Source organism: Scyliorhinus canicula, chromosome 10 (genome assembly GCF_902713615.1).
Source record: "Scyliorhinus canicula chromosome 10, sScyCan1.1, whole genome shotgun sequence".
Taxonomy (NCBI): Eukaryota; Metazoa; Chordata; class Chondrichthyes; order Carcharhiniformes; family Scyliorhinidae; genus Scyliorhinus; species Scyliorhinus canicula.
The window spans coordinates 113,517,383-113,543,487 of record NC_052155.1 but is presented as its reverse complement, the minus strand read 5'-3'; the positions used below and the strand labels follow the sequence as shown (position 1 = coordinate 113,543,487).

Genomic DNA, 26,105 nt, shown 5'->3' with positions numbered 1-26,105 from the left:
ACGTCCTTCTGGTCGTGTGGTGACCAAAATTGGACACAGTATTCCAAACGTGGCCTAACCAACGTTCTATATAACTAGCATGATTTGCAAACTTTTATATTCGATGCCCCGTCCGATGAAGCTAAGCATGCTATATGCTTTCTTTACCATATTTCAAAGAACAAAGAAAAGTACAGCACAGGAACAGGCCCTTCGGCCCTCCAAGTCTGTGCTGACCATGCTGCCCATCTAAACTAAAATCTTCGACACTTTCTGGGTCTGTATCCCTCTATTCCCATCCGATACATGTATTTCCCCAGATGCCCCTTAAATGTCACTATCGTCCCTGCTTCCACAACCTCCTCCGGCAGCGAGTTCCAGGCATCCACTACCCTCTGTGTAAAAAAACTTGCCTCGTACAACTCCTCTAAACCTTGCCCCTCGCACCTGTACTGCCACTTTTAAGGATCGTGGACCTGCATGCCCAGATCTCTCTGTGTGCCTATGATCCTGATGGTTCTGCCATTTATTTTATAGCTCCCACCTGAATTAGATACCAAAATGCATCATCTCGCATTTGTCTGGGTTAAATTCCATCTGCCATTTCTTGCCCAATTTTGCAGCCTATTGCCATCCTGCTGTATTCTCTGACAATCTTCATCACTACCTGCAACTCCTGCAATCTTAGTATCATCCACAAACTTCTTAATCAGACCAGCTATGTTTTTTTCCAAGTCATTAATATATATCACAAACAGCAGAGGTCCCAGTACTGATCCCTGCGGAACACCACTAGTCACAGACCTCCATTCAGAAAAACACCCTTGCACTGCTACCCTCTGTCTTCTATGGCCAAACCAGTTCTGAATCCATTTAGCTAATTCATCCCTGACCCCATGTGATTTAATCTTTTGCACCAGCCTGCCATGAGGGATGTTGCCAAATGCTTTACTAAAGTTGACGTACACAGCCCTTCCCTCGTCAATCATTTTTGTCATCTCAAAAAGCTCCATTAGATTAGTTAGGCATGACCTCCCTCATACAAAACCCCCATCGCTAACAAGACCATTCACTTACAAATGTGCATAGATCCTAACTCTGAGAATCCTTTCCAACAATTTCACTATAACTGGCATCAAGCTCACTGACCTATAATTACCCGGGTTATCCTTGCTACCCTTCTTAAATAGCTTATCCTCCAATCCTCTGGGACCTCGCCTGTGGCCAACAAGGAAACAAAGATTTCTGTTAGCGGTCTAACAATTTCATCCCTTGTCTCCCTCAGAAATCTGGGATGGATGCCATCTGGCCCTGAGGAATTATCTACCTTAATGCTTTTTGTCGACCTTAATGCCTTTTAAAAAACCTTACACGTCCTCCCTCGTAATAATGACTTATTCTAAAGTGTTCACATATCCCTCTGAGACACCACCAATCAACTGTCCTTTGTGAATACCAATCAAAGTATTCATCAATGATCTGATCCACTTCCTTTGGTTCTGTGCATAATTTCCCTCCTTTGTCCTCGAGTGGACCAACTCTTTCTCGAACTATTCTCTTGTTCCTAATATACATAAAAATGCCTTGGGATTCTCTTTAATCCTGTTTGCCAAGGACATTTTGTGACCTCTTTTTGCCCTCCTAACACCCTGTTTGAGCTCTTTTCTACTTTCCCTGTATTCTTCAAGTGCTTCATCTGTTTTTAGTTGCCTAGACCTCATGTATGCTCAGGGGCTGGTTTAGCACACTGGGCTAAATCGCTGGCTTTTAAAGCAGACCAAGACAGGCCAGCAGCATGGTTCAATTCCTGTACCATCCTCCCCGAACAGGCACCGGAATGTGGTGACATGGGGCTTTTCACAGTAACTTCATTGAAGCCTACTCATGACAATAAGCAAATTTCATTTCATTTTTCTTTTTGACTAGATTTGCAATTTCTCTGGTCATCTACAGTTCCTGAATCCTGCCTTTCCGTTTCATCATCACATGCCTGTCCTGCACGCCCATCAATTGCTCCTTAAAAGACTTGCACATGCCAAATGTGGATTTACCCTCAAACAGCCTCTCCCAAACAAGTCTCCAAATCCTGCCTAATCTTGTTGTAATCTGCCCTTCCCCAATTTAGCACCTTAACTCGAGGACAACACTCGTCCTTTTTCATAAGTATCCAATAGCTTATGGAATTGTGGTCACTGTTCGCCACATGTTCCCCCACTGCAGTTTTGATGACCTGGCCGGGATCGTTCCCTAGTACAAGGTCCAGTATAGCCTCCCCTCTATTCAGACTATCCACATATTGTTCCAAAAAACCTCCCTGGACACAATTAACAAATTCCTCACCATCAGGACTCCTAGCCCTAAGGGATTTCCAGTGAATATGAGGAAAATTAAAGTCTCCCACTGCAACAACCCTATTATTTCTATATCTATCCAGAATCTGCTTACATATCTGTTCTTCAACTTCCCCTGGGCTGTTGGGAGGCTTGTAGTACACCCCGATCATAGTGACTACCCCCTTCCTGTTTCTGAGCTCTACCCACAATGTCTCATTACTTGATTCTTCCAAGGTGGCCTCCGTCTGTTCAGCTGTATTATGTTCCCTAACCAATATTGCAACCTCCCCACCTCTTTTACCTTCCCCTCGGTCTCGCTTAAAACACCCATATCCCGGAATATTTAGCCGCCAGTCCTGTCCCTTTTTTAGCTTTGAGGAGAGGTTGAATAAACTTAGTTTGTTTAGCTATGAGGAGAGGTTGAATAAACTCAGTTTGTTCTCACTGGAACGAAGGAGGTTGAGTGGTGACCTGATAAAGGTCTACAAATTTATGAGGGGAATAGACAGAATGGATAGTCAGAGACTTTTTCCAAGGTAGGGGGGTCAATTACTAGGGGGCATAGGTTTAAGGTCCAAGGGGCAAAGTTCAGAGGAGATGTCCGAGGCAAGTTTTTTACACAGAGAGTAGTGGGCGCCTGGCAGTCGCTGCCATAGGAGATGGTGGAAGCAGGGACGATAGTGACATTTAAGGGGCATCTTGGCAAATACATGAATTGGATGGGAATAGAGGGATATGAACCCCGGAAGTGTAGAAGATTTTAGTTTAGATGGGCAGCATGGTCTGCACAGGCTTGGAAGGCTAAAGGGCCTGTTCCTGTGCTGTACTTTTCTTTGTTCTTTGTTCTAACCAAATCTGTTACCTCAACCACATCCAAGTTCCGCGCATGAATTAAGGCTCTAAGTTAATCTGTTTTACCTGTTATACTCCATGCATTGAAGCAGATGCACTCCAGACCTCCAGGCCCGTTGAGTTCGACTTCCCCCAGCCTGCCCTTTCTGTTAGCCAGCCTGGTCCTGGTACCATGTTCATCCCCAATCTCTACACCTGCAGGCTTACTGTTCTGATTCCCACCCGCCTGCCACATTAATAGTCTGCGTGGCTCTCACCCTTACAACCCAAAAGATGTGCGGGGTTGGTGGATTGGCCATGCTAAATTGCCCCTTGATTGGAAAAAATAATATTTGGTACTCTAAATTTACTTTTTTTTTAAAGAAAAAAAAGTATGAGTGGTTAAAAATGTAGGCCACTGCTGGACACCCCTTGCCCTCCATCCAGTAGCCTTCTCCCCATAAAACTCATTTTAGATTCTCAACCAGTCTCCCAAACAACTGGTCTTGCTTACTGGCATCCTCCCACTTCATCCCCCCTCTACTCCTCATGATTGGTGAGCTGACTATAGGACGGTAACTGGAACCTGCAACTCAACTGCACCTAACTAAGAGGCCAGTTTGCCATGGTCCTTATATTGGCCTCATTTGAAGTCTGCAGGGAGCCATGCAACACATTGTACCATAATTTGAAAGTCATACTATTTCCGGACCACAGACTTTTTATCCAGCTTCTTTGAATCCAGGCTGAACCTAGCAACTTGTGTAGACCGTGTGATCATGTGAGTAGGCACTGACATGGCTACAAAGAGGTCACATAGTGTCAGAGCAGGTGTTATTTGTGGGAGTGTGGTGAATGTAACTCTGTAATTCATACTGTGATATATATATGAGACCGTACGATTGTAAGCGCAGTTGCAGTGCCCGACCACTAGGAGGAGTAGCTCTGGGAATGCTTAGGAGTTCGTACAGGGCTCCACCCTTGGCTCCACCCACGGCTCCTCCCCCTGGACTGCTGTATAAATATTGATGCCCAGAGCCAGCCGACCAGTTCATCGAGAGTTCAACGTGTAACAGGCTGGCTCTGTAGTAAGTAGATTAAAACCACTGTTCATATCTCAAAGCACATGTCTAGTGAATTGATGGTCTCATCAGGGAGCGCAGGCAGAGCACAAGTGTTGAAGTAACTGCGGAGTTAGTGAATAAAGCCCTCTTTGTTGAATGTCCTTGCTATTATTGATTTGGGAACCCACAATGTTTACAACTGGAATGGATCCCTGCTCTGTATCTTCTGGAGGTTGACTGTGTCAGTGTTTGCATGTTTTTCATCCTTTTCCTTATCGATAATAACCCAAGGAGTTTTTTGGGTGTGCACAAAGAAATTTCAGTTCCAGTCATTTATTCTGTGACTGCAGGATCCCTTGTGTTCAGCAAAATCCTGGAAGCACTTCCTGCCATTGTCAAAATAGCATATCAACACAGTCAAGAGATTGCAAGTCTTGGCCTTAGATGCACAGCCTTGTATGACATACTTCCTTCAAGATCTGCAAATCAAACTGACGCAGATTTGATTAAATAAGCTGTTTCAGGACTTCAGACAGCATATGTGAGACATCCTTGAAATGGTACTATGGGGCAAATCTGTTCACTTCAATCCAACCCACAACATCTGCTGTCTTCTTTTGAGTCAAGCAACTTTTTCAGGGTTTCTTCCAATTTCAGCTCAACCACCAAGAAGATTCCAGGTGAATGTTCTGGAACATGTTATTTTATGGGGAAAGAATGAAAGGAAACTTTTGAGAAATTGCTTTGGTTAAGAAAACCAACAACAAAAATCATCAGCTAAATCTTCAGTGAAATTTTGTGTTCTGAAATGTCCTAAGGGCGAAACTGTCTGAATATACTCTATGAATACACTCTTCAATCTACCTTTGTCAATTTGATTCATTGAATCTATATTAAGATTGAAACAGCACACGATTATTCAGTACCTTCCTTAAAACACACAGCAGCACAGTGGCTAGCACTGTTGCTTCACCGCGCCAGGGTCCCAGGTTCGATTCCCGGCTTGGATCACTGTCTGTGTGGAGTCTGCACGTTCTCCCCGTGTCTGCGTGGGTTTCCTCCGGGTGCTCCGTTTTCCTACCACAAGTCTCGAAAGATATGTTTGTTAGGTGAATTGGACATTCTGAATTCTCCCTCTGTGTACCTGGTCTCCCGGATGTGGTGACTCAGGGATTTTCAAGGTAACTTCATTGCAGTGTTAATGTAAACCTGCTTGTGACACTAATAAAGATCATTATTAAGCAGTATCCTTATTACAGGTGAAGTCACAACTCATACTAACTTCCGGAAAAATTGGCAAGTGTTGTAGCGAGCGGGAATTTCCCCGAGTTTCCCGGTGCTCAGCTCAGCAAAACCGATAACGCAATACAACGTTAATTGGTCCACTTAAAGAGCCCTCGTTGGCTTCTCGTTAGTCAACTCACCAGGATCGTGCTCGCCAGACCACCCCCCCACTAACAAGTTTAAGTAGCACTTAAACTGCACTTGCTCAGCCAACCCCAGCCAGTTCGCAACAATGGCACCGAGAAGACCAGCCCCAAGATTCGGGGATGCTGACCTAGGGAGGCTCCTGGACGCTGTGGAGACCAGGAGGGATGTCCTGTTCCCCTGGGCGTCCAGGAGGGTGAGCCACAAGACAGCCAGTGCTGCCTGGGATGAGGTGGCGGCAGCCTGTAGTTCGAATAGTGTGACCAAGTGGACTGGCCAGCAGTGCAGGTAGGAGGTTAACAACCTACACTGGGCAGCACGAGTGAGTAGACACCGACGCAACCCCCCTCGCCCCCCCCTCCCCAAGGGAGCAAAATCTCCAAGTGACCCCCAGTCCTACCTCACACTTCCCCCCCCCCCCCCCAAACCCTCCTTCGCACCCCCTCTCCCACCACTGAACCACGCGTGTGGCTAACAATGTTCTCTCTGTGTCTCCTCAGGAAAAGCTCTCCCACAATCAGCGGGAGAGGACACAGACTCACGGTGGAGTGCCGGACGCAGGAATCCTCACCTCCTTCGAGGAGCGGGTCCTGGAGGTGACCAGTGTGGTCAAGGACGGGCAGTCATCAACAGGGAAGTGAGGAACCACCGGGCTCCACCTGAGGACTGTCAGACCTTTTTGTTTTATAAATTTAGAGTGCCCATTTAATTTTTCCAATTAAGAGGCAATTTAGCATGGCCAATCCACCTACTCTGCACATCTTTGGGTTGTGGGGGCGCAACCCACGCAAACACGGGGAGAATGTGCAAACTCCACACGGTACAGTGACCCAGAGCCGGGATCAAACCTGGGACCTCGGCACCATGAGTCCTCAGCAGTCGGTGGGGGTCATGGGTGATTGGTCGGGCAGATGGGTAGAGACAAGGGTTGTCCCGGGAATGGGGTTGTGATCCAGGGGCTGGCATGGTGGTGCCAAAGTGATTGCCCCTCCAGTTACCCCCCACCCCCGCGCCTCCCCCCGACCCTCCCATGGCGGCACATCCCTATGGAAGGTCCCCCACCCCCCACCGAGCACTGGATGGCAAGCACAGCACCCATGTGTATTTTGCCTGTGCGAAAAGATGGCTACTCATCTCTTCGGCTCCCCACAGAAGCACATTCCCCAGATTAATGTTTTTCAAAAGGAGTACTAATCGGCGCCTGTGTGACCACCTTCTGGGGAAGTCAATAAATGATGGGAGGCCGTTGGATATGGGGTCGCTCTCGTTGACTGTATGGAAATGGGGCTTGAGTGGTGATAATTGGTTTCTCGCCACGCTACTGCGAGATCACGATTTTGCCTACAGGAGTGGGCTGGTAGCATTGCAAACTGTTTGCCGTCCAACGTGTTTTTGGCCTCTCCCGCTATTCACTGGCCACCTTACGTTTGAGCGCGGGTGTAACGAGGTTGGAAGATCGTGCCCTGTGTCTATTGAAACAGAGAGGTTTACATTGATTAGAAAATAAGTGCGTTTTGTATACATATGGGGTAAATATCATTGACATGCTTAAATAAGGTTTCCACTAAAATTGTGGAGTGAGAGAAAGTCCAAGGAAAGTCATTGTCGGGTCCTCCACTCTATCTTGCTATTCAGAATCCTCATACAAATATAACAGAGAGAATTTTAACAAATATAGCATCAGTCCAAATCAATTAATCGTTTGTCTCTGGGAGACTAGCTAGCAAGGATCTTGAGGTTTCATTATTTTGATGTAGTCATTTGACTTCATCATCAAAAGTATTTGATTCTACAAAATACTTCTCTGCAGCCATTCATTAGGCTTCAGGGTATTCACAAAATGTATACTCATTATTACAGCCCACTGGATTGCAGATCTTGTAAGTGCATTCTTATTTACACAGTTGGCTCATTAGAGTTCCCTGTCAAGAGCCAATTTAGGCACCAGTCCAGCAAACCATCATCACAATTGAAGAGCTTTTGTAGTGTATTATGAGAAATCCCAGTTGAAACCTTCAAGCACATTTCTTAGCAATACTCTGTGTAAGCCTAGCCACTAGAAGGAGCTAAGGGACAGTACTATAAATTACACTGGCTCTTAAGCTAAGGGGAGGGGTTTAGACTTGAGCTGAAGAAGATAAGATCCATAGTGTATTGCAGAGTAAGTTAAGATATAATATTTATAATTAATAGGTAGAGATAGTGTGAGTGAGTGTAGTTTAATTCTTACATGTGTGTTTGCGATTCAGAATAAGTGTCAAACTCAAGTGTTAATAAAATTAGTTTAGTTATTTAAAAGAGCTGTGTGTATCTTTGTGATCACTACATCTTCCAATCTGGAAACCCCTCACAACGATCACCACACAGTACCAAGAGTGTATTCCAGAAAAGCAAGCAGTAAGAAAGGATAAAGGAAATAAATCAGTGCATCGCTACACATCTGAAAATCTGCAATGAACAAAGAAAAACTGAGACCAAAATGGATGCCGTGCAAAAGCCAGATAGCTTCAAGATGTCCGGTAAACTAAGTTTAAATTGGAAAAACTCCAAGCAGCAATTTGAATTTTCTCTCTCTGCCTTTGCACTTGAATCAGCTCCTGACACTGGGAAAATAGCTCTCCTACTAAATCTGGCAGGGTCACAGGCATTTGAACTCTTGAACTCATTGATTTCTCAGAAAATGTAAGTAAAAATAAGTATGAGAAAGTAATGGGAAAATGTGACTCTCGTTGCAAAAATCAGGTCAATGAGGTGTATGAGAGATACATGTTTAAAAAAAGGGTGCAGCTAAAAGGGGAATCTTTTGACTCTTTTCTAACTGATTTGAGGCTCCGAGAGCAATCCTACAATTTTCCCTCAATTGCTGAATCAATCGTGCGTGACCAAATTGTGTTTGGCATATTTGAAGAGCAATTACGGGAACATTTACTGAGAAAACCAAACTTAACTTCATAAGAAGCCATCAACCTCTATAATGCAAGTGAGCAAGCCACCAATGAATATGTTGAATTCAGATCCCGTGGAAAAGGCGTGAATTTTAGCAATGTGGTCGGCGCTATTGTCTCTGGGGCGCAGTTTAAAACGAATCACGCTGCAGCAGGTAGCCGTTTTGCGCAGGCGTTGGTAACAAATAACCATGAAACAGACATTCGACTTTGTGCGCATGTGCAGAATCTGTTCACACATGCGTACTTTGAAAAAGAACACAAACCGGAAGTTGACCGAATTGCGCATGCGCAGGAGAGGTTTACACATGGTGTCGCCAACTTGATGACAAGTACACGCTGTGAACACTTCCATTTAAAGCAACTGTCCTGCATTTGGAAAAAGGTGTACAACATGTAACAAAATCAATCATTTTGCTACACAGTGCAGATTTAACACAACACACCAGAATCAATTTAAAAAGGCATTTCAACAGCATAAAAAGTCAACAGTATACAAAACAAGGAAGAAGAAGAAAAAAAATTAAAATCTAAGATTGATCTCATATGTCTACTTCACTAGACAACTTCATAATAGAAGCAATCACTGAAACAAATGGAGGGGCATCTTGTCAAATACATGAATAGGATGGGAATAGAGGGATATGGACCCCGGGAGTGTAGAAGATTTTAGTTTAGACAGGCAGCATGGTCGGCGCAGGCTTGGAGGACTGAAAGGCCTGATGCTGTGCTGTACTTTTCTTTGTTCTTTGAAACGATACTGCTATCGGGCAACTATCCGATAGAAATAGAGATTGGATAGAAACATTGATCATGAATGGATCAGAGGTACAATTTAAATTGGACACTGGCGCACACGCTAATCTGATAACAGAATCGGATTTAGGCAAAGTACAAGCCCATCCAAAATATAAGAAGACACATTGTAAATTAATGGACTACAATGGAAATGAAATAGCAACAAAAGGTTCATGCTACATCATAGTTCAGAGTGGTGACATTAAAATTCAACTTGATTTTGAAATTGTGGATGGCACAAAATCCTCACTTATTGGAGTTGATGCACGTATCCAGCTAAACCTGATGCAGAGAATTCACACTGCCAACATGTTCCTTGGTTCAAAAGATTTTGTACTTCCGGATATGTTATCCAGAGGCACAATGCACGAGAATAACAAAGTTGTTGACATTGTACTCAGTATTTAAGCAGAAGTCAACTTTATCACAGCAATGCTACCTGTCACAGCTGCTAAACTACAAATAACCATGGCAGAAATTCTGCAAGATACGACACTTCAGCAAGTGATACAATATCTATGTACTGACTGGCCTACAGGGAAATGTGCAAACTTTCGCAACATCAGAGAAGACCTGACAACAATAGATGACTTTCTATTGAAAGGGGACCGCATTGTAATTCCAACATGTCTTAGACAAGACATTCTCACACAAATCCACGAAGGACATCATGGCATTGAGAAAATAGAAGAACACGGCAATCGGTGTAATGGCCGGGAATCAACAAGGATATAGACAACTACATTCAACAATGTCAGATATGCCAAATGCACCAACTGGCACAATGTAAGCAGAACTTGGTGGAAAGCGAACTAGTTACTCAGCCATGGACAAAAGTCGCCATGGACATATTTTATTTTCAAGGCTGTGATTATTTGATAATCATTGACTATTACTCAAACTTTCCGGAGGTTATCAAATTATCTGCATTCAGTTGCCAGGACAACAAATAATGTATTTGCCAGACATGGCATACCAGTTACTGTTGTCATGGACAATGGACCGTGTTTTTGCAGCCTTGAGTGGTTAGAATTTGCCAATAACTATAACTTCACATATGTACCTCCTAGCCCACTATACCCGCAGGCAAACGGGATAGCTGAGAAATGGGTGGGAATTGTGAAGCAGCTTCTCAAAAAAGCTATGTAGGACTTTGACTTAGCATTGTTGGCATGCTGGGCTACACCATTGTCATCGGGGCTTTCTCCAGCACAACTATTGATGGGATGAAGAATATGTGCTACATTATCAACTCTAATAGATCCAACCAAAGATGGACAAGTCGTGCATAAAAAAATGCAGCAGCTGAAGAGTAAGCAAAAGAAGTATTACGATAAAAACTCCAAACCACTGTCTACACTCAAAGAAGGTGATATTGTACACATTTGTAATCCTGAAGGTGGCTGGATGGACATTGCAAAGGTACTCCATGAACTCACATCAAGATCATACGTGATCAGAACAGAATCTGGAAAGATTTTTCGTAGAAACAGAAGAGACCTCTTGAAACTCAAACAACCTGTTCCATTCACAGAAGCAGCTACCATGAGTCAACAACTCATATTTTCTGCAAATGACTTTCCAAAAGCTATATTGGCAAACGTACCAGATAATTCAAATAACACTGTTGTAACATTAAGAAAGTCTACAAGACGTAGGTAGCCTCCAAATACATTAAATCTGTAAATCTAACACTAGCTCTATCATTGTTGACATGCTGTATAATACTGTAAACAAGAAAATGTAAACAAGACAACATTTTTCTCAAAGAAAGGGGCATGTGACATTATACAACTGTACAGCATGTAAAGAGTTAATGTTATGTTAAGCCTAGCCACTAGAGGGAGCTAAGGGACAGTACTATAAATTGCACTGGCTCATAAGCTAAGGGAAGGAACTTAGACTGGAGCTGAAGAAGATAAGATTTATAGTGTATTGCAGAGCTAGTTAAGATAATAGTTAAAGTTAGTAGATAGAGATAGTGTTAGTGAGTGTAGTTTAATTCTTATATGTATATTTGCTAGTCAGAATAAGTGTCAAACTCAAATTTAATAGTATTAATGAAATTAGTTCAGTTCTTCAAAAGAGCTTTGTGTATCTTTGTGATCACTATGTCTTCCATCCTGGAAACCTCTCACAATGAACACCACACCCTTGACGACAAAAGGTATTTTTTGCGGCCAGACATCTTTGCAAGATTATTTGTATCATAGTGGAACAGTACCCTTGTCCAAGATAGCAACCAATTGTGATTTCCAATATTAAACTTCTGATGCTATCTCAGCTGTCAGTCGCTCTTCAGCAAGTCTCCATGTTTCCAGCAGATGAAGATAAATTGAACTTTGTCAAGAGCTGAGTGGATGATCCAAAATTAAAATGTTATATGGAAAGATCCACAAAACTACACATTCCTTCGTTGATGATAGTTCTATGTTCAGCTGTGGGCACGAGCTTTCTTTTTAAAACTATCCTCAGCTCATTTACAAAGTGCTGCTTCATCTGCAAAGTCAGTTTCCTCTCAAAGTCCTTGAGTATGTTGTGTTTCTAAACATGTTTCTATTTTTCTCACATCAGTGTTTGAATCTCTCCAATTAGGTGTCCATCCTTATCAAAACACCAAAATTGCCCCAATCAAAGTAACAAATGACATCCACTATGAGTATTACCATGGTGCATTATTCTTCCTTGCCCTTCTTGAAGTCTCTAGTTTTTGATATATGCTAACCACACCATCCATCTTCAATTCCTCTCCATCCTTTAGGTTAGTGGGAATAGGCAAGAATATATTTCCGATTATGTCTCTGTGAAATATCTTGGAACATTTTTTATTGCAGACGGTACTATATAAATGCAATTTATTGTTTGCTTTGTTCCATTTTTACCTATCTGATTGTCAAGAAACTTAGCAATATGTTTTGTTCCTGCTATCTGTTATCTCCTAAATCATCCAAGGATCGATTCTTGGCCCATTTTCCTCTTATTGTTTTGCCCTTCAGTGACATCAGCCACAGCCATAGGGATGGTGCAGTGATGAGGGTCTCACCAACCGGTTGGAGAGCCAGGGTTAGCCTCATGTCGCTTCCTTTGGGGAGATCCCTTTGTTATTCAGTACCTTTCAGGCACTTGTAGCCAGGATTCACCCTGGAACAGGAACCCTGAGGACCGAAATTCTGCTGCTCCTGAGGCTGCTGGCCAATCAGAGACTGAGCGACCCAGGCCACTGGTGAGTGAAGGCAATCTGGGGGCTGCAGTGTGGGGGCTGTGGTGGAGGTGGGGCGAGGGGAGGGCAGTTGTTAGCAAAGACAAGGGCGTTCTCAGCCGACTCGCTCCTTTTTCCTGCTGCCTGGTCCTTTGATCAGGTACTGTGTGCCTTTGAAAGAGAAGCTCCACCTCACCTCCCTGTCCTGAACCCAGAGTGCCTACAAGTAACCCTGACAGAGTTTGCCTTTGGGGCTTTCCATATGTGAACTGCCACACCTGCCATTGCTGAATACCAATGGCAGCAGGATAAGGCCCTTAAATTGGCATTAATTAGCCACAGGGCAGGATGGCTGTCCACAAACCTTCCCACCTGAGGCAATTGGGGTAGAGGTGGGAAGGCGATGCTGATCCACCCTGCTGCCTGATTAAATATGCCCCCCTTCTCCAAACTCACCGCAGGAGAGACCATTAAATTCCTCAATAGAATTAGCTTTTAGATGCACGTTGGTGACATTCATCTCTATTTCTCCATTACTTCTCTAAACCTCTTTATTGTGTTTTGTATGCCATGCTCTCTAAGCTGAGCTGCAATTTTCTTTAGCTAAGCATTGGGAAGGTAATACAGCCTTTGGTTGTGACCATAAACACCATATCATGACACTTCTACTGAATCAGACAGTTCTAAACCTTGGTACTACATTAGTTATACATGGGTTGAGCACCATCCCCATATATGGTCCATCAAAAAAGAACTTCTACTTCCTTAACATCACCTGCTTCTGGTCTACATCAGCCCATTTTAAAAAAATCAGAAATGTATCTTATCTCCTTTCTGAAAACATTTACTGATTCAGACTCCACCGCACTCTGGGGCCGTGAGTTCCACAAACTCACCATTCTCTGCGGGGAGTAGTTCCTCCTTACCTCCATTTTAAATCTATTGCCTCTCAACCTATATCTGTGACCTCTCATTCTAAATTGCCCCACAAGGGGGAACATTTGGTTTACTTTGGCTTTATCAATCCCTCTTAGTATTTTATATACCTCAATAAGGTCCCTTCTCATTCTTCTAAACCCGAGTGAGTATAAGCCCAAATAGTTCAATCTCTCCTCATACATCAGCCACTTCATCCCCAGAATCAATCTGGTGAACCTCCTCTGAACTGCCTCCAATGCCACCACATCCTTCCTCAAATAAGGAGACCAAAACTGGACTCAGTTCTCCAGATGTGGTCTCATCATCACCTATGGCAGGAGGCTGGCCTGCCATCCTCAATGCCTGAGAATAACCTAACTTCAGGGAAGAAGGGGGGAATGGGCCAAAAGCAACAAACATGGTTCCTTAAGCAGAACAATGGCCTTGAACATTTGTATAAAAAAAAACTCAGTTGCACTATGTGTTCTGTTACTACTAAAAAGTGAGCAAAACATTTCTGAAATGTTTTACAAGTAAGATGGATTAGTTTTGCAGATATTCACGCAGCTGTTTTTATTAAAACACTTGAAGTAAACTGTTGATGTTGGCCGAACACTTTTCCACACTGGTAGCCTCTGCACAAGTGTAAACATCTTACTATTTCAGATGAAGTTGAATTTAATGAGAACAATATTTGTCAAACTACAACTTTTAGGAAAAGCCTGTGAAAAATCAAATTATCAAACTTCCAGAAAGCAAGGAGATCTGGGCTGCATTATAATCTTGGTTGGCCATAGTGCGCTTTAATGGACCATGCTTCTCGTACCTCCAGATTCAACTAATTCAATGCATGACTGATTGGCCTCGTCTTTCAGCCACCATGAACCTGAGCTGAGCCAGAATTCTGTTGTTCGTATCCTAACCTGCAAAAAAGATCCCATTTAGTTGTGCAGTAGGTAAAATATGGCATTTGAAGATGCACTTGCTAAATTTGACAATTCATTTGAAATTATTAAATTTCTCACTGCACAGCATCCAAGTCCTAGAGGTGAAACTTCCGGGATGCACCTGCATAGTTATGTCTTCCCACTACTGTTTGCCTTTTGAGCATGTGCCTGTAGGGTTTCTAGCCCTCCTAAGGAGAGATGAAAACCCCTCGTTCTTTTTACTCTTCTACCAAAAGCTTTATGAACTCTTCCTCCTCTGGTCAGCCATTGTTGATTTTTCCACAGCACAATATTCAGCGTAAGCTCAGCATTACCAGCAGTCACATTAAGAGGTACAGGTTAGCTTTAAGTAGTGTGAGGCACTCACGATTTTGGGTCCCTTTGACAGTGCAAGCAGTGCTGGTTGCATGCAGCAATCATAGTATAAGAAGACAGCATGAGGTTGGCATCTGGTTTGCATGGCATTCAATAGGCATGGAAAATCACACATCACAGTCGCTAGATCATGTTTGGATGGTGTCCAATTTAAACTCCCAGTTCCCACAATGTAATTAAAATTTCAAATAGCCGGTTTTGCTAATGCAGTCGGTCACAGAATAATCAATTGCATTAAGGACTCCACCATATTTGAAAACAGACAGCATGTTTACTTTTTTTTTAAATTTGGGTTTGATCAACCTAAGTGGCAGCGAAGCATCAGCATGTTTTTTATCCTTCCAACTGAAATAAACAAATCAGGGTAACAGCACAGGCAATAGGTGGAATTTCCATTCATCTTGCTCCGCTGGCAGTGTAGATTCATGGGAATTTTGAGGTCAGTTTAAGCTATTTTTTTCTCCCACAGCACCATTGCTTGGGTGTAAAGTCAGATGCATGTTGAAGCAAAAGTACTACACAAAAGCAAAGTTAGAATAGCAAGATTCTGACCCTTTTGCCCATTGCATACATTCTATGCAAAGGAGTATGTTCATAACACAAGGATTATTCCAATCAACTGCTCGAGATTTTCGATGTGAGTTGCACCAGCTCCCAGACTTAAACAGTTAATTATTCAAGAATTGCTCCAATCCTTCCCTGCATTTCCCACTTTTAAAAAATTTATTCTTGGGATTTGCTTATTGCTGACAAAACTGATTTCATCGCACAGCTTCCTTTTTGGGATTTTCTGCGAGATGTTATAGCGATTGTTTAGTACATTCAACCAAATTATTGACAGGTGTATTATAATGGAAAACAAATGATGGAAATATGCTATTTCTGTCATTTGTTCCAGAGCAGCACGGAACACAAGGAACAGCTGTTGTCCAGTGTTGCAATGTGCAGCAGAGGGTAGTGCAAGTGCAATCAATCACAGACTTCCAATTTTATAATTATCAAGCAATAAAGTAACAGAACAGACTATAATCACACAAATGTCTCTAATTTTCCTTCATAATATTGCATACACTTAGGCATCATTTAGAATAATTGCCCAAGCTGACAAGCAGCACAAACGGCATTCATACAATGCTGAGGAAATCCTCCACGATCCGATCCAAACACAATTTCCGCTGCAAGCCTGTGTTTCACCTACACCAATAAAAACTTGCATTTATATAGCAATTTTAGCAGAGTAAAACAAACCAAGGCCCGATACCGAAGTGGAATAAGACAATTTTTGACAAAGGCCACATATAGAGATATACTGACCAAAACCTAGGTCGAAGGGGTAGGTTTTTGGGATCATCTTAGAGGGGGAAGATAGAGAGAGATGTTATGTTATGCTCTTGACGTAGCATAAGCTGCTTCCTTGATGTGCACTCTGACAAAGGAAGGTTCAGACTTGGAGATAGCTTTAACATGTTTATTAAACTGTTAACAATACTCCAACTTGGATTTGACTCTCCTGTTAATCCTGCTATAGCTACTCAGACGATGAACCAGTCTGCTACAATCTAGATGGTGGGTGTGATGTGTTGAATCAACCCTGTGTACACACTGAGTGTCTCCACTGGAAAGAGGAAGATCATGTGTGCTGTATCCTTTATATATAGGTTGGTGTAATGCCCTCCTGTGGAAGTGTCACCTCTGTGTGTATCGTGAATGCCCATTGGTTGTGTCCTATCTTACTGACCTATTGGTTGAATGTCTGTGTGTCATCTCTGGTGCTCCCTCTAGTGCCTATCTAGTCTATGTGTATTTACATTAACCCCTTGTGTATTTACAGTGAAGCATATCACCATAAGCGGTACAAAGAGAGAGGGAGCTCTAGGGTTTAACATCCAGGCAGTGTCGGCACAGTGGTAGGGTGACAGAAATCAAGCTGCACAGACATAGATTTGGAGGAATTCAGAGAGATCTTAGAGGGTTGGAGAGCTGGATGAGGTTACTGAGATAAAATGGGGTGAGGCCATGGAGGAATTTGAATTCAAACATGAGAATTCTGAATTTGGAAGCTTGTCGGCCTATGCGTGCAGTGGGTGGGCCTGGAAGAGGATTCAATGTCCGCTCCCGTCCACTATCACAAGCCAAAACCAATTTCACGTGGGCTGTCCAATTACCTTGATCTTGACACGCTATGCAAGCATGGAGCAAAGTCCACAGTTCGTGAAAAGTAGGGTTTCAGAGGAAGGTCAGAGGCCAGGGAAGAGACTGGGGATGAGTACAAGTGATGGAGGCTCCACTGCTAGTCCAATCACAATGCATCACTGAGGCAGTTGTCCATTGTCACAGACAGCTGAAGTGCATGCGCAGTCACTTTGTAAAAATGTTAGTGTTACAGGGTGGGATTCTCCATCCAGCAGCGCCGGAATCACAAATCGCGATCGGGCAGAGAATTGGGCATCAGCGGAAATCCAGGTCAGCGCTGTGTGCTCAAAGGAATGCCATGCTCCGGTGCCTCGATGACAGCGTGGATGTGTTCCACGTTCTGTACCAGTATGAGCATGCTAATTGTATAGTAACAGTCATTAGCACATCATTAACGGCCCCGACCCAGTAATGTTCAACCTCCCGCAATACTCTGCCTCCATCAGGCAGAACTGATGCCAGCGTGGTTCACTTGTGGTATTTAAAAACTGGTACTGAAAGCAGAGTTGGGAGGGGAGATCAATTGGGCAGTATGGAGTGAGGCATTGCGAGGGCTAAATGGGACCTTCTCTTGTGCAAGGATGAGCCTCATGCAGTTTAAGGTGGTGCACAGGGTGCATATGACTCGGGCGAGAATGAATGGGTTCTTTCAGGGGGTAGCAGATGAGTATGAGAGGTGTGGGTGGGGCCAGTGAATCACGCGCACATTTTGGGGTTGCGAATAATTGGGAAGTTTCTGGGCGGGAGTGTTCGCGGTCTTAGCTAGGGCAGTGGAGGAGGGGGTGGACCCGGACCCTTTGGTGGCGATATTTGGGGTTTCAGAGAAGCCGGAGCTCATGGAGAGGAGGAAGGCCAATGTCTTGGCCTTCACCTCTCTGATTGCATGGTGGTGAATTTTACTAGAGTGGCGGTCAGCATCACCACGGGGGAAGCGGCTTGGTTGGGTGACCTGTACGACTTCCTGTGGTTGGAGAAGATAAAGTATGAGTTAAGGGGCTCTGCAGTGGGGTTTGAGAAAAGGTGGGGGATGTTTGTGACTGTGTTTGAGGAGCTCTTTGTCACGAGGGGTTGTGAGGTGGGGGGAGGGCGAAAAAGGGGGAAAACCTGTACAGACTGTATAGTTGATTGTTGGGAAGTATGTTTCCCGGGGTGTTTATTTGTTGTAACCTGCTTTGATACATGTTTGTAATCAAATATATATTTTTAAAATGGGAACTAGGCTGCTGAGGGTGAAGAGGAGTTAAGCCAAGTTTCCAAAGGTGCAACCATGGCTGCCAGATGTGCTGCTGACCGGGGAGGGGCGTCTACTGTGGCTGGGGGTGTAGCAACGGGTGACCAGGAGATGGGCTGTGAGTTTGGGGTATCTCCCCCCCTCCCCCCCCCCCCCGGGGACTGGGGTGTCTGGGCATGGGCCATCATTGTTATGGCCTCCAAGGCAGCCATCTGGTCGAGCCCTCCACTGACTGCCCACCATGATCCATAAATGCGCAGAGCGCCACCGGGTGATCCCGCACCCGCAGGCAACCCCCAGACCCCATCTCACACTTCAACAGGATATGCGTGATGCAACGCAGCCTGTAGCCTGCTGACACCCCTTAGTGAACCCATCCGAGGCACTGCCCCACTGCAAGAGAAGCGGCGGGGGGGAGGGGGTTGCAGAGCACACCCCACAAAGTGGACACATGCATCGTGACCAATGTGTAAAACCCTCCTCGGGCTACATTGGAGGATCCCACCACAGCGGTCCAGGCACCTGAACATGATTTTTACTACTCAATAGGGCAGCGCCGTGGCACAGTGGATAGCACTGGTGCCTCATGGCACCGAGGTCCCAGGTTCGATCCCGGCTCTGGGTCACTGTCTGTGTGGAGTTTGCACATTCTCCCTATGTTTGTGTGGGTTTCGCCCCCACAACCCAAAGATGTGTAGGCTGGGTAGATTGGCCACAATAAATTGCCCCTTAATTGGAAAAAATGGAGTCCTCTAAATTTATTTTTTTAAATCTTTACTACTCAATGATGCTCCTGTTTGCTGCGTGGGCATCGTTGTAACCGTTCTCCACGCCAGTCTGGGGTCTCCGGACAGGAGTCATTAGCCACGACCACAGAGGATAACCCCTGTTACCCATGTGCTAACCCCTCACCTGAGGGAGTGCCTCGAAGGTGTTGGGCACTGTCAAGTGCGCAAGGATGAATGTGTCCTGAATGCTGCCTGGATACAGGTGTGCATGATGTGCAACCAGTAGTCATGCACCAACTTCATGTTCATGGAGTGGAAGCCCTCCTGGTTTATGAAGGGCACCCCCTCATGAGGCTGTGCTCGTAGGGGAACATGTGTCTCATCGACCACTCACTGCACCTGTGCCATGTCAGCGATGGCAGTGAATCCCACTGCCTGGGCGACCTGGTGGGCTCAGTCCACATTGAAGTTTATATAGTGCGCCACTGGGACATATAGGGCATCCATGATGGCACGGATGCATCTGTGTACAGAGATTTAGGAGATCCCAAATAGGTCCCCACTCGGGGCCTGGAAGGACATGTGGCATAGAAGTTCAGGGCGACCATCATCTTGATGGCCACAGCAGCGTGTCCTCCCCCATACCACCACTGTTCCAAGTGCTCTATCATCCGGCAGAGATGTCACACGGTCTCCCTGCGCAGCCGTAGCCGTCAGCGACACGCTCGATCCGACAGGTCCTCGAATAACAGGCACTGCCAATATATACGAGGCCTGATATTATGCTGCCTCTTGTTTGCCTGAGTCAGACAGTCGGTCCTTTTTATTTGCACACTATGCAGACTATGCTTTTTACACATTAACAGGATCTTGATTTAATATTTGAGGACTCTGTTGGGCATAGCATAAAAATTGGAGGCAGGAGTAGGTCATTCAACCCTTCAAGCCAGCTTTGCTGTTTAGTATCATGGCTGATCATCAGATACTTTGATCCCACCTTCCCCTATATCCCACAATCCCATTAGCCCCAAGAGCTGTATCTAATTGCTTCTTGAAATTACACAAATATCTTCGCCTCAATTATTTTCTGTGACAGTGAAATCCACAGATTCACCACTCTTTGGGTGAAGACATTTCTCCTCATTTCAATCCTAAAACGTTTACCCCTTATCCTCAAACTGTGACCCCTAGTTCTGGACTCCCCCACCTTCGGGAACATTCTACCCTGTCTAATCCTGTTAGAATTTTATACATTTCTATGAGATTTCCTCTCACTCTTCTAAAATAGCATGTGCCAAGCATATTTTGCATTGTATCATCATATCCACTACTCCTTCTCTGATCATGTGGCTGGTTGGAAGCAAAACGGACCACCTCATATTGAAGCCTGCAGCTGCTGGATTGCACCGACGTGCATATTTTCCACTCCCAGCAGCCAGCAATTAATCACGTGGAAGGAAAATGCTGACAAAATCACTCCTTGTGCCCTATATTCTTTAAAGCAGTAGTGTAAAGACTGAGAGCAACAGGGGGAATTGATTGGATTTGTTTATTGTCATGTGCACCGTGGTACAGTGAAAAATATTTGGCTGCGAGCAGCTCAAACAGATCAATACATGTAAAGAAAAGAAAATACATAATAGGGCAATACAAGGTACACAATATAAATACATAGACATCGGCATTGGGTCTAGTATTAATCAGGTCCATAAGAGGATCATTTAGGAGTCTGAAAACAGCGGGGATGAAGCTGTTTTTGATTCTGTTCGTGTGTGTTCTCAGACTTTTATATCTCCTGCCAGATGGAAGAAGTTGGAAGAGTGAGTAAGCCTGATGGGCGGGGTCTTTGGTTATGCTGCCCGCTTTCCCCAGACAGCGGGAGGTGTAAATGGAGTCATTGGATGGGAGGCGGGTTCGTATGATGGACTGGCTGATGTTCACAACTCTGAAGTTTCTTGCGGTCTTGGGCCGAGCAGTTACCGTACCAGGCTGTGATGCAGCCCGATAGGATGCTTTCTATGGTGCATCTGTAGAAATTGGTAAGAGTCAGTGTGGACATGCCGAATTTCCTTAGTTTCCAGAGGACGTTTAAGCGCTGTTGTGCTTTCTTGGTGGTAGCGTCGATGTGGGTGGATCAGGACAGATTTTTGGTGGTGTGCACACCTAGGAATTTGAAGCCGACAACCATCTCCACCTCGACCCCGTTGATGCAGACAGGGGTGTGTACAGTACTTTGCTTCCTGAAGTCAATGACCAACTCTTTAGTTTTGCTGGCATTGAGGGATAGATTGTTGTCGTTACACCACTCCACTAGGTTCTCTATCTCTTGCCTGTATTCTGACTCGTTGTTGTTCACGATCCGACCCACTATGATCATGTCATCAGCAAACATGTAGATGGAGTTGGAAGTAACTTTTGCCACGCAGTCGTGTGTGTATACAGGAAGTATAGTAAGGGGCTAAGTACGTAGCCTTGCGGGGCGCCGGTATTGAGGACTATTGTGGAGGAGGTGTTGTTTATTCTTAGTGATTGTGGTCTATGAGTCAGAAAGTCGAGGATCCAGTTGCAGAGTGAGGAGCCAAGTCCTAGGTTTTGGAGCTTTGATATGAGCTTGGCTGGAATTATAGTGTTGAAGGCGGAGCTGTAGTCCATATATAGGAGTCTGATGTAGGAGTCCTTGTTATTGAGAAGCTCCAGGGATGAGTGTGGGCCAGGAAGATGGCATCTGCTGTGGACAGATTCTGGCGGTATGCAAGTTCCAGTGGATCCAGGCATTCTGGGAGTATGGAGGTGATGCGCTTCATGACCAACCTCTTGAAGCACTTCATTACGATTGATGTCAGGGCCACTGGATGATAGTAACTGAGGAACGTTGCCTGGTTCTTCTTTGGCACTGGTATGATGGTGGTCTTCTTGAAGCAGGTGGGGACCTCGGAGCAGAGTAGGGACAGGTTAAAGATGTCCGCGAACACATTTGCCAGCTGGTCCGTGCAGGCTCTGAGTGCAAGACCAAGGATCCCGTGGGGTCCTGTTGCCTTCCGAGGGTTCACTTTCAGGAAGGCCGATCTGACTTTGGAAGCTGTGACGGTAGGTATGGGTGTGTCCAGGGCTGCTGGGTCAGTCGACAGCGGAGCGGATTGATGGTTTCTTGCTCGAACCAAGCACAGAATGCATTGAGTTCATTGGGGAGAGGTGCGCTGCTCCCAGAGGTACTGCTTTGCTTCGCTTTGTAGCCCATTATGTTGTTTAGGCCTTGCCACAACCGACGAGAGTCTGTAACACTAATCTGTGACTCTAGCTTGGTCTGATATTGTCTCTTGGCAATTGGCAATGAAGAGGAGCACAACAACACAAAATAGGGTATAAATTGTTAAAGGAATGCTGACAGATTACACTTAATGGGCCAAAACGACCCATGGTTAATTTGAGTCCCATTCTACCAGCACCTCTCTTGCCTTCATCTTCCAAAAAGACTGTTCTGCACCTCACATTAATACAGCCAGAACTCAGAAATCTACCAATACTTACAGATTTTTGTCCTCAGCTCCTGTAATCCTTCTCTGTTAAATTTCAGGTCTCCCCATCACTGCCTAGCGCCCCTCCCATCCTCCAACTGAGACTATTTCCTATAGAAGTATAAGAGGAAATTTCAAAGTTAATTTTTAAATGCCTGGAAGAATACATACAAGCGTATGAATTAATAGCAACAGTAGGTCATTTGGTCTCTTGAATTTGCTCTGGCATTTAATAAGATCATGGCTGAACTGATTGTGGTCTCAACTTCAATTTCCTGCCTACTTCCAATAACCTTTGACTTCGTTGTTAGTCAAGAATCTATCGACCTCAGTCTTAAATATATTTAATGATCCTACCTCCACTTCTCCCTGAGAAAGAGGGTTCCAGAGACTCATGGCCTTCTGAGAGAAAATAATTCTCCTCATCTCCATCTTATTATTTTAGCCCTTATTTTGAAACTGGGCCCTAGTTCTAACCTCTCCCCTGAGGGGAAACATCTGTTCAGAATCCGCCCTGTAAAACCCCCTCAGGATGTTATATATTTCAATAAGATCATCTCTCATTCTTCTAAACTCGATGGTGCATGCCCAGCCTGTCCAACCTTTCCTCATAAGATAACCCTCTCCCCTTCTATGGGTACACCATTTTATCTGACTGGGGAATCAATGATGAAAGAGACGCCAATAAAATTGACAGTTAGATTGAGAGACAGATTAGACAAAATATCTTTATGGAGTAAGTTGTTCGAGCATTTTTCTGTCATTGCTGACAATCTATTCTTATCTACAAGTAATATATTTTTATTTGTTGTACTAAATGATCACTATACCTCAAAGGCATTCATTTTTCAGATGACATTAATTTGCATGTGATTTATCTCGCAGGCAGTAAGACAAAATTATTCTTGTGTTCAAATATTTTGCTTTGTTTTAAGAGTCATTAGCACATCCTTATAATCAAATTTTTACAATTTCATCAGGCAGCATTCGAAATTCTCTTTGAAATCATTTGGAGGATGCATTTATTCCTGAGTGTCCTATATTACATTACCACACAATAAAAAGTCACCGATTGCTACAGATGTTTATGTGTAATTCAATTAACACTCTGCCAATTTAGATTTTATTGGGACACAATCAATTTTTATTCATTTTAAAAGCAGAATGCATTATTTTATTGTATGCAGTCTCCCTGCTGCTTACATAGCTAAACAAATTATTCCGTTGTTTGTAGGAAATTTAAGTGTTTAGGCAGCAGACTGGTATGTTTTAAATGGAGAGTTTGAGTATTTGTGATTAAATAATGGTCAATACAACTGATGCATGACATAATCATTTCTTTGGATGAAGCACATTTTGAACTCAGAAGTAAGAGAAAATTCAAGTGCACTTTTTCCTGTTTGCTCCTTGTAGGAATGCTATCAATTTCCATTTTAATATTCTAATTTTTGGTATGGTTTTGCAGAAATGATGTAGCATTAATATCAAAAAGATTCAATTCATAAATTTGATAACAAGCATATTCATGAAAAATAAATTCATGATTGCCTGTGGTGGGGTTGCTGGTGCTCTTGTGAGGATGGGAACCACAGAATAATAGGTTCCTCAAATATTCGGTAGAATTGAACTGCAGGCAGGGCTCCTTGAAGTGGGATTTCTGATTGACAGGCTGGAAGGCCTTTCTGGTTGGAAGCCTGATTCACAGGGGTGAAACCTCTGAGAATAGATGGTGGAGAGTGACAGATTGCGGGGATGGGTCCAGGAGGTTGCCATGGGGTTAGGGGTTAGGTTTGCATTGTTGGAGTAGGCATCTGGAATGTTGGGAAGGTCCCAAATGAGTGCTCTGGTACAGAGTACCTGCCACAGTTGTGGGGGAGTCTGTTGGTGGCTTGAGGTGGCTGAGGGTGTGGGGAGTGGGAGGGAGGGGCATTGGTAGAGGGGGCGTATTTACTGGGTAGTTTGTTGGGAGGAAACACCCCTCTTCTGCCTGGCACACAAGCAGTGTCATAAAGACATTTACCAAGAGTAAAAACAGAAATAGAAAATGTTGGGAAAACTCAGCAGGGGTAGCATCTGTGGAGAGTGAACCAGAGTTAATATTTTGAGATTGTATGACTCTTCTTCAGAGCTAAAGAGAGGGAGAAATATGATGGATTTTAAACTGTTTAAGAGGGTGCGGAGCAGGTGGAGCAAAATAACATTTCAGTAATATGTGTGAGATTGCACAAAGGCTGTAACTTCCCAATCGGAAGATGAGGCGTTGTTCCTTCAGTTTGCTGGAACATTTCAGCAGGCCTTGGATAAACATGTGGGCATGAGAGCAAGATTGTTTTTTGGAATGGTAAGTATCAGGAAGGTTGGGTTGCTTGCGGATTTGGCAAAGGTGCTCTGCAATGCGGTCACCCAGTCTACATTTAGTCTCCCCAATGTAGAGGAGACTGCATGGGGAGCAGAAAGTACAGCAGACCAAGTTAAAGGAGCTGCAACTGAAATGTTGCTTCAGCACAAAGGAGTGTTTGGGACCTTGGACAGTGAGAAGGGGGGCGGTAAAGGGGCAGGTGTTGCACCTTCTGTGCTTGCTTGGGAAGGTGTCATGGGAAGGGGATGAGAGGTTGGGGGTAATGGAGGAATAAACCAGGGTATCACAAAAGGAGTGGTCCCTGTGAAATACTGGCTGTGTTGGGGAGGGGGTTGGTAGTAAGGGGAAGATGTGTTTTACGGTGGCATCATGCTGGAATTAGCGGAAATGGCAGAGGTAATTTACCTCAAGGATTCAGGCATTCCAGTCTCCTTTAACATTTTGAGTTTCCCCGAGTCCTGAGGAACTTAATGGCTAAAGAGGGAATGACCATTAAAATGAAGGCACATGGTCTCACTATAATATTTAAATAACCAACCACTTCCTGCGAAATAATAAATTGTTTTCTTCTCACTCTGCCTCCATTAAAACAAAAGGTGGATAGGTTCAAGACCGTTTGGGTTCCTGTTTATGATTTCCTGCATTTTAACCTCTGGAATGGCCTCAATCCACCCACCTTCGGGAATTAAGATTCAGTCCAATATGTGAGTGCTGGCTGAACTGCAGTCCCTGGGCAACGCTCACCCCCAACATCTGCCAATCCCACCCCTCCCCTCCCCTCCACCCACCACCCCACTCCCCACCCACCCGCATGTTCCTCTCTGGCCAGCACCGACCAGTCCATCCCTCACACCCTTCTGACAGAGCACCGAAGCTGGTTGCAGCATTGTGCACAAGTGTTTATTGTGAACATTTATTTATTTATTTATTTTAATTTAGAGTAGCCAATTATTTTTCTTTTCCAATTAAGGGGCAATTTAGCATGGCCAATCCACCTAACCAGCACATTTTTGGATTGTGGGGGTGAAACCCATGCAGACACGGTGAGAATGTGCAAACTCACATTGACCAGGGCCGGGATTCGAACCCGGGTCCTCAGTTCCGCAGTCCCAATGCTAACCACTGCACCACATGCAACCCTTATTGTGGACATTTATGCACAGGATTGTGCTCAAGCCTCTATCGCTCTCTTATGTGCTACACCCATTCCATCCTAACTGGTGTCTCCCTTTCTGCCCTTACGGACACAAACGCTATGTCTA

The 26,105-nt window shown here is 44.4% G+C and overlaps 1 protein-coding gene and 1 pseudogene across 1 annotated transcript in view; both read left to right on the top strand.

Moving 5' to 3' along the window:
• The window catches only part of LOC119972139, a 40,100-nt pseudogene extending 33,824 nt beyond the window's left edge, over nt 1-6,276 (top strand).
• Nucleotides 6,277-12,547: 6,271 nt separating this feature from the next.
• eya1 (EYA transcriptional coactivator and phosphatase 1) overlaps nt 12,548-26,105 on the top strand; it is a 365,193-nt gene continuing 351,635 nt past the window's right edge. Inside the window, exon 1 of the mRNA XM_038809594.1 lies at nt 12,548-12,601. The gene's annotated coding sequence lies outside the window, so the exon portion shown is untranslated. The remainder of the gene's footprint in view (nt 12,602-26,105) is intronic.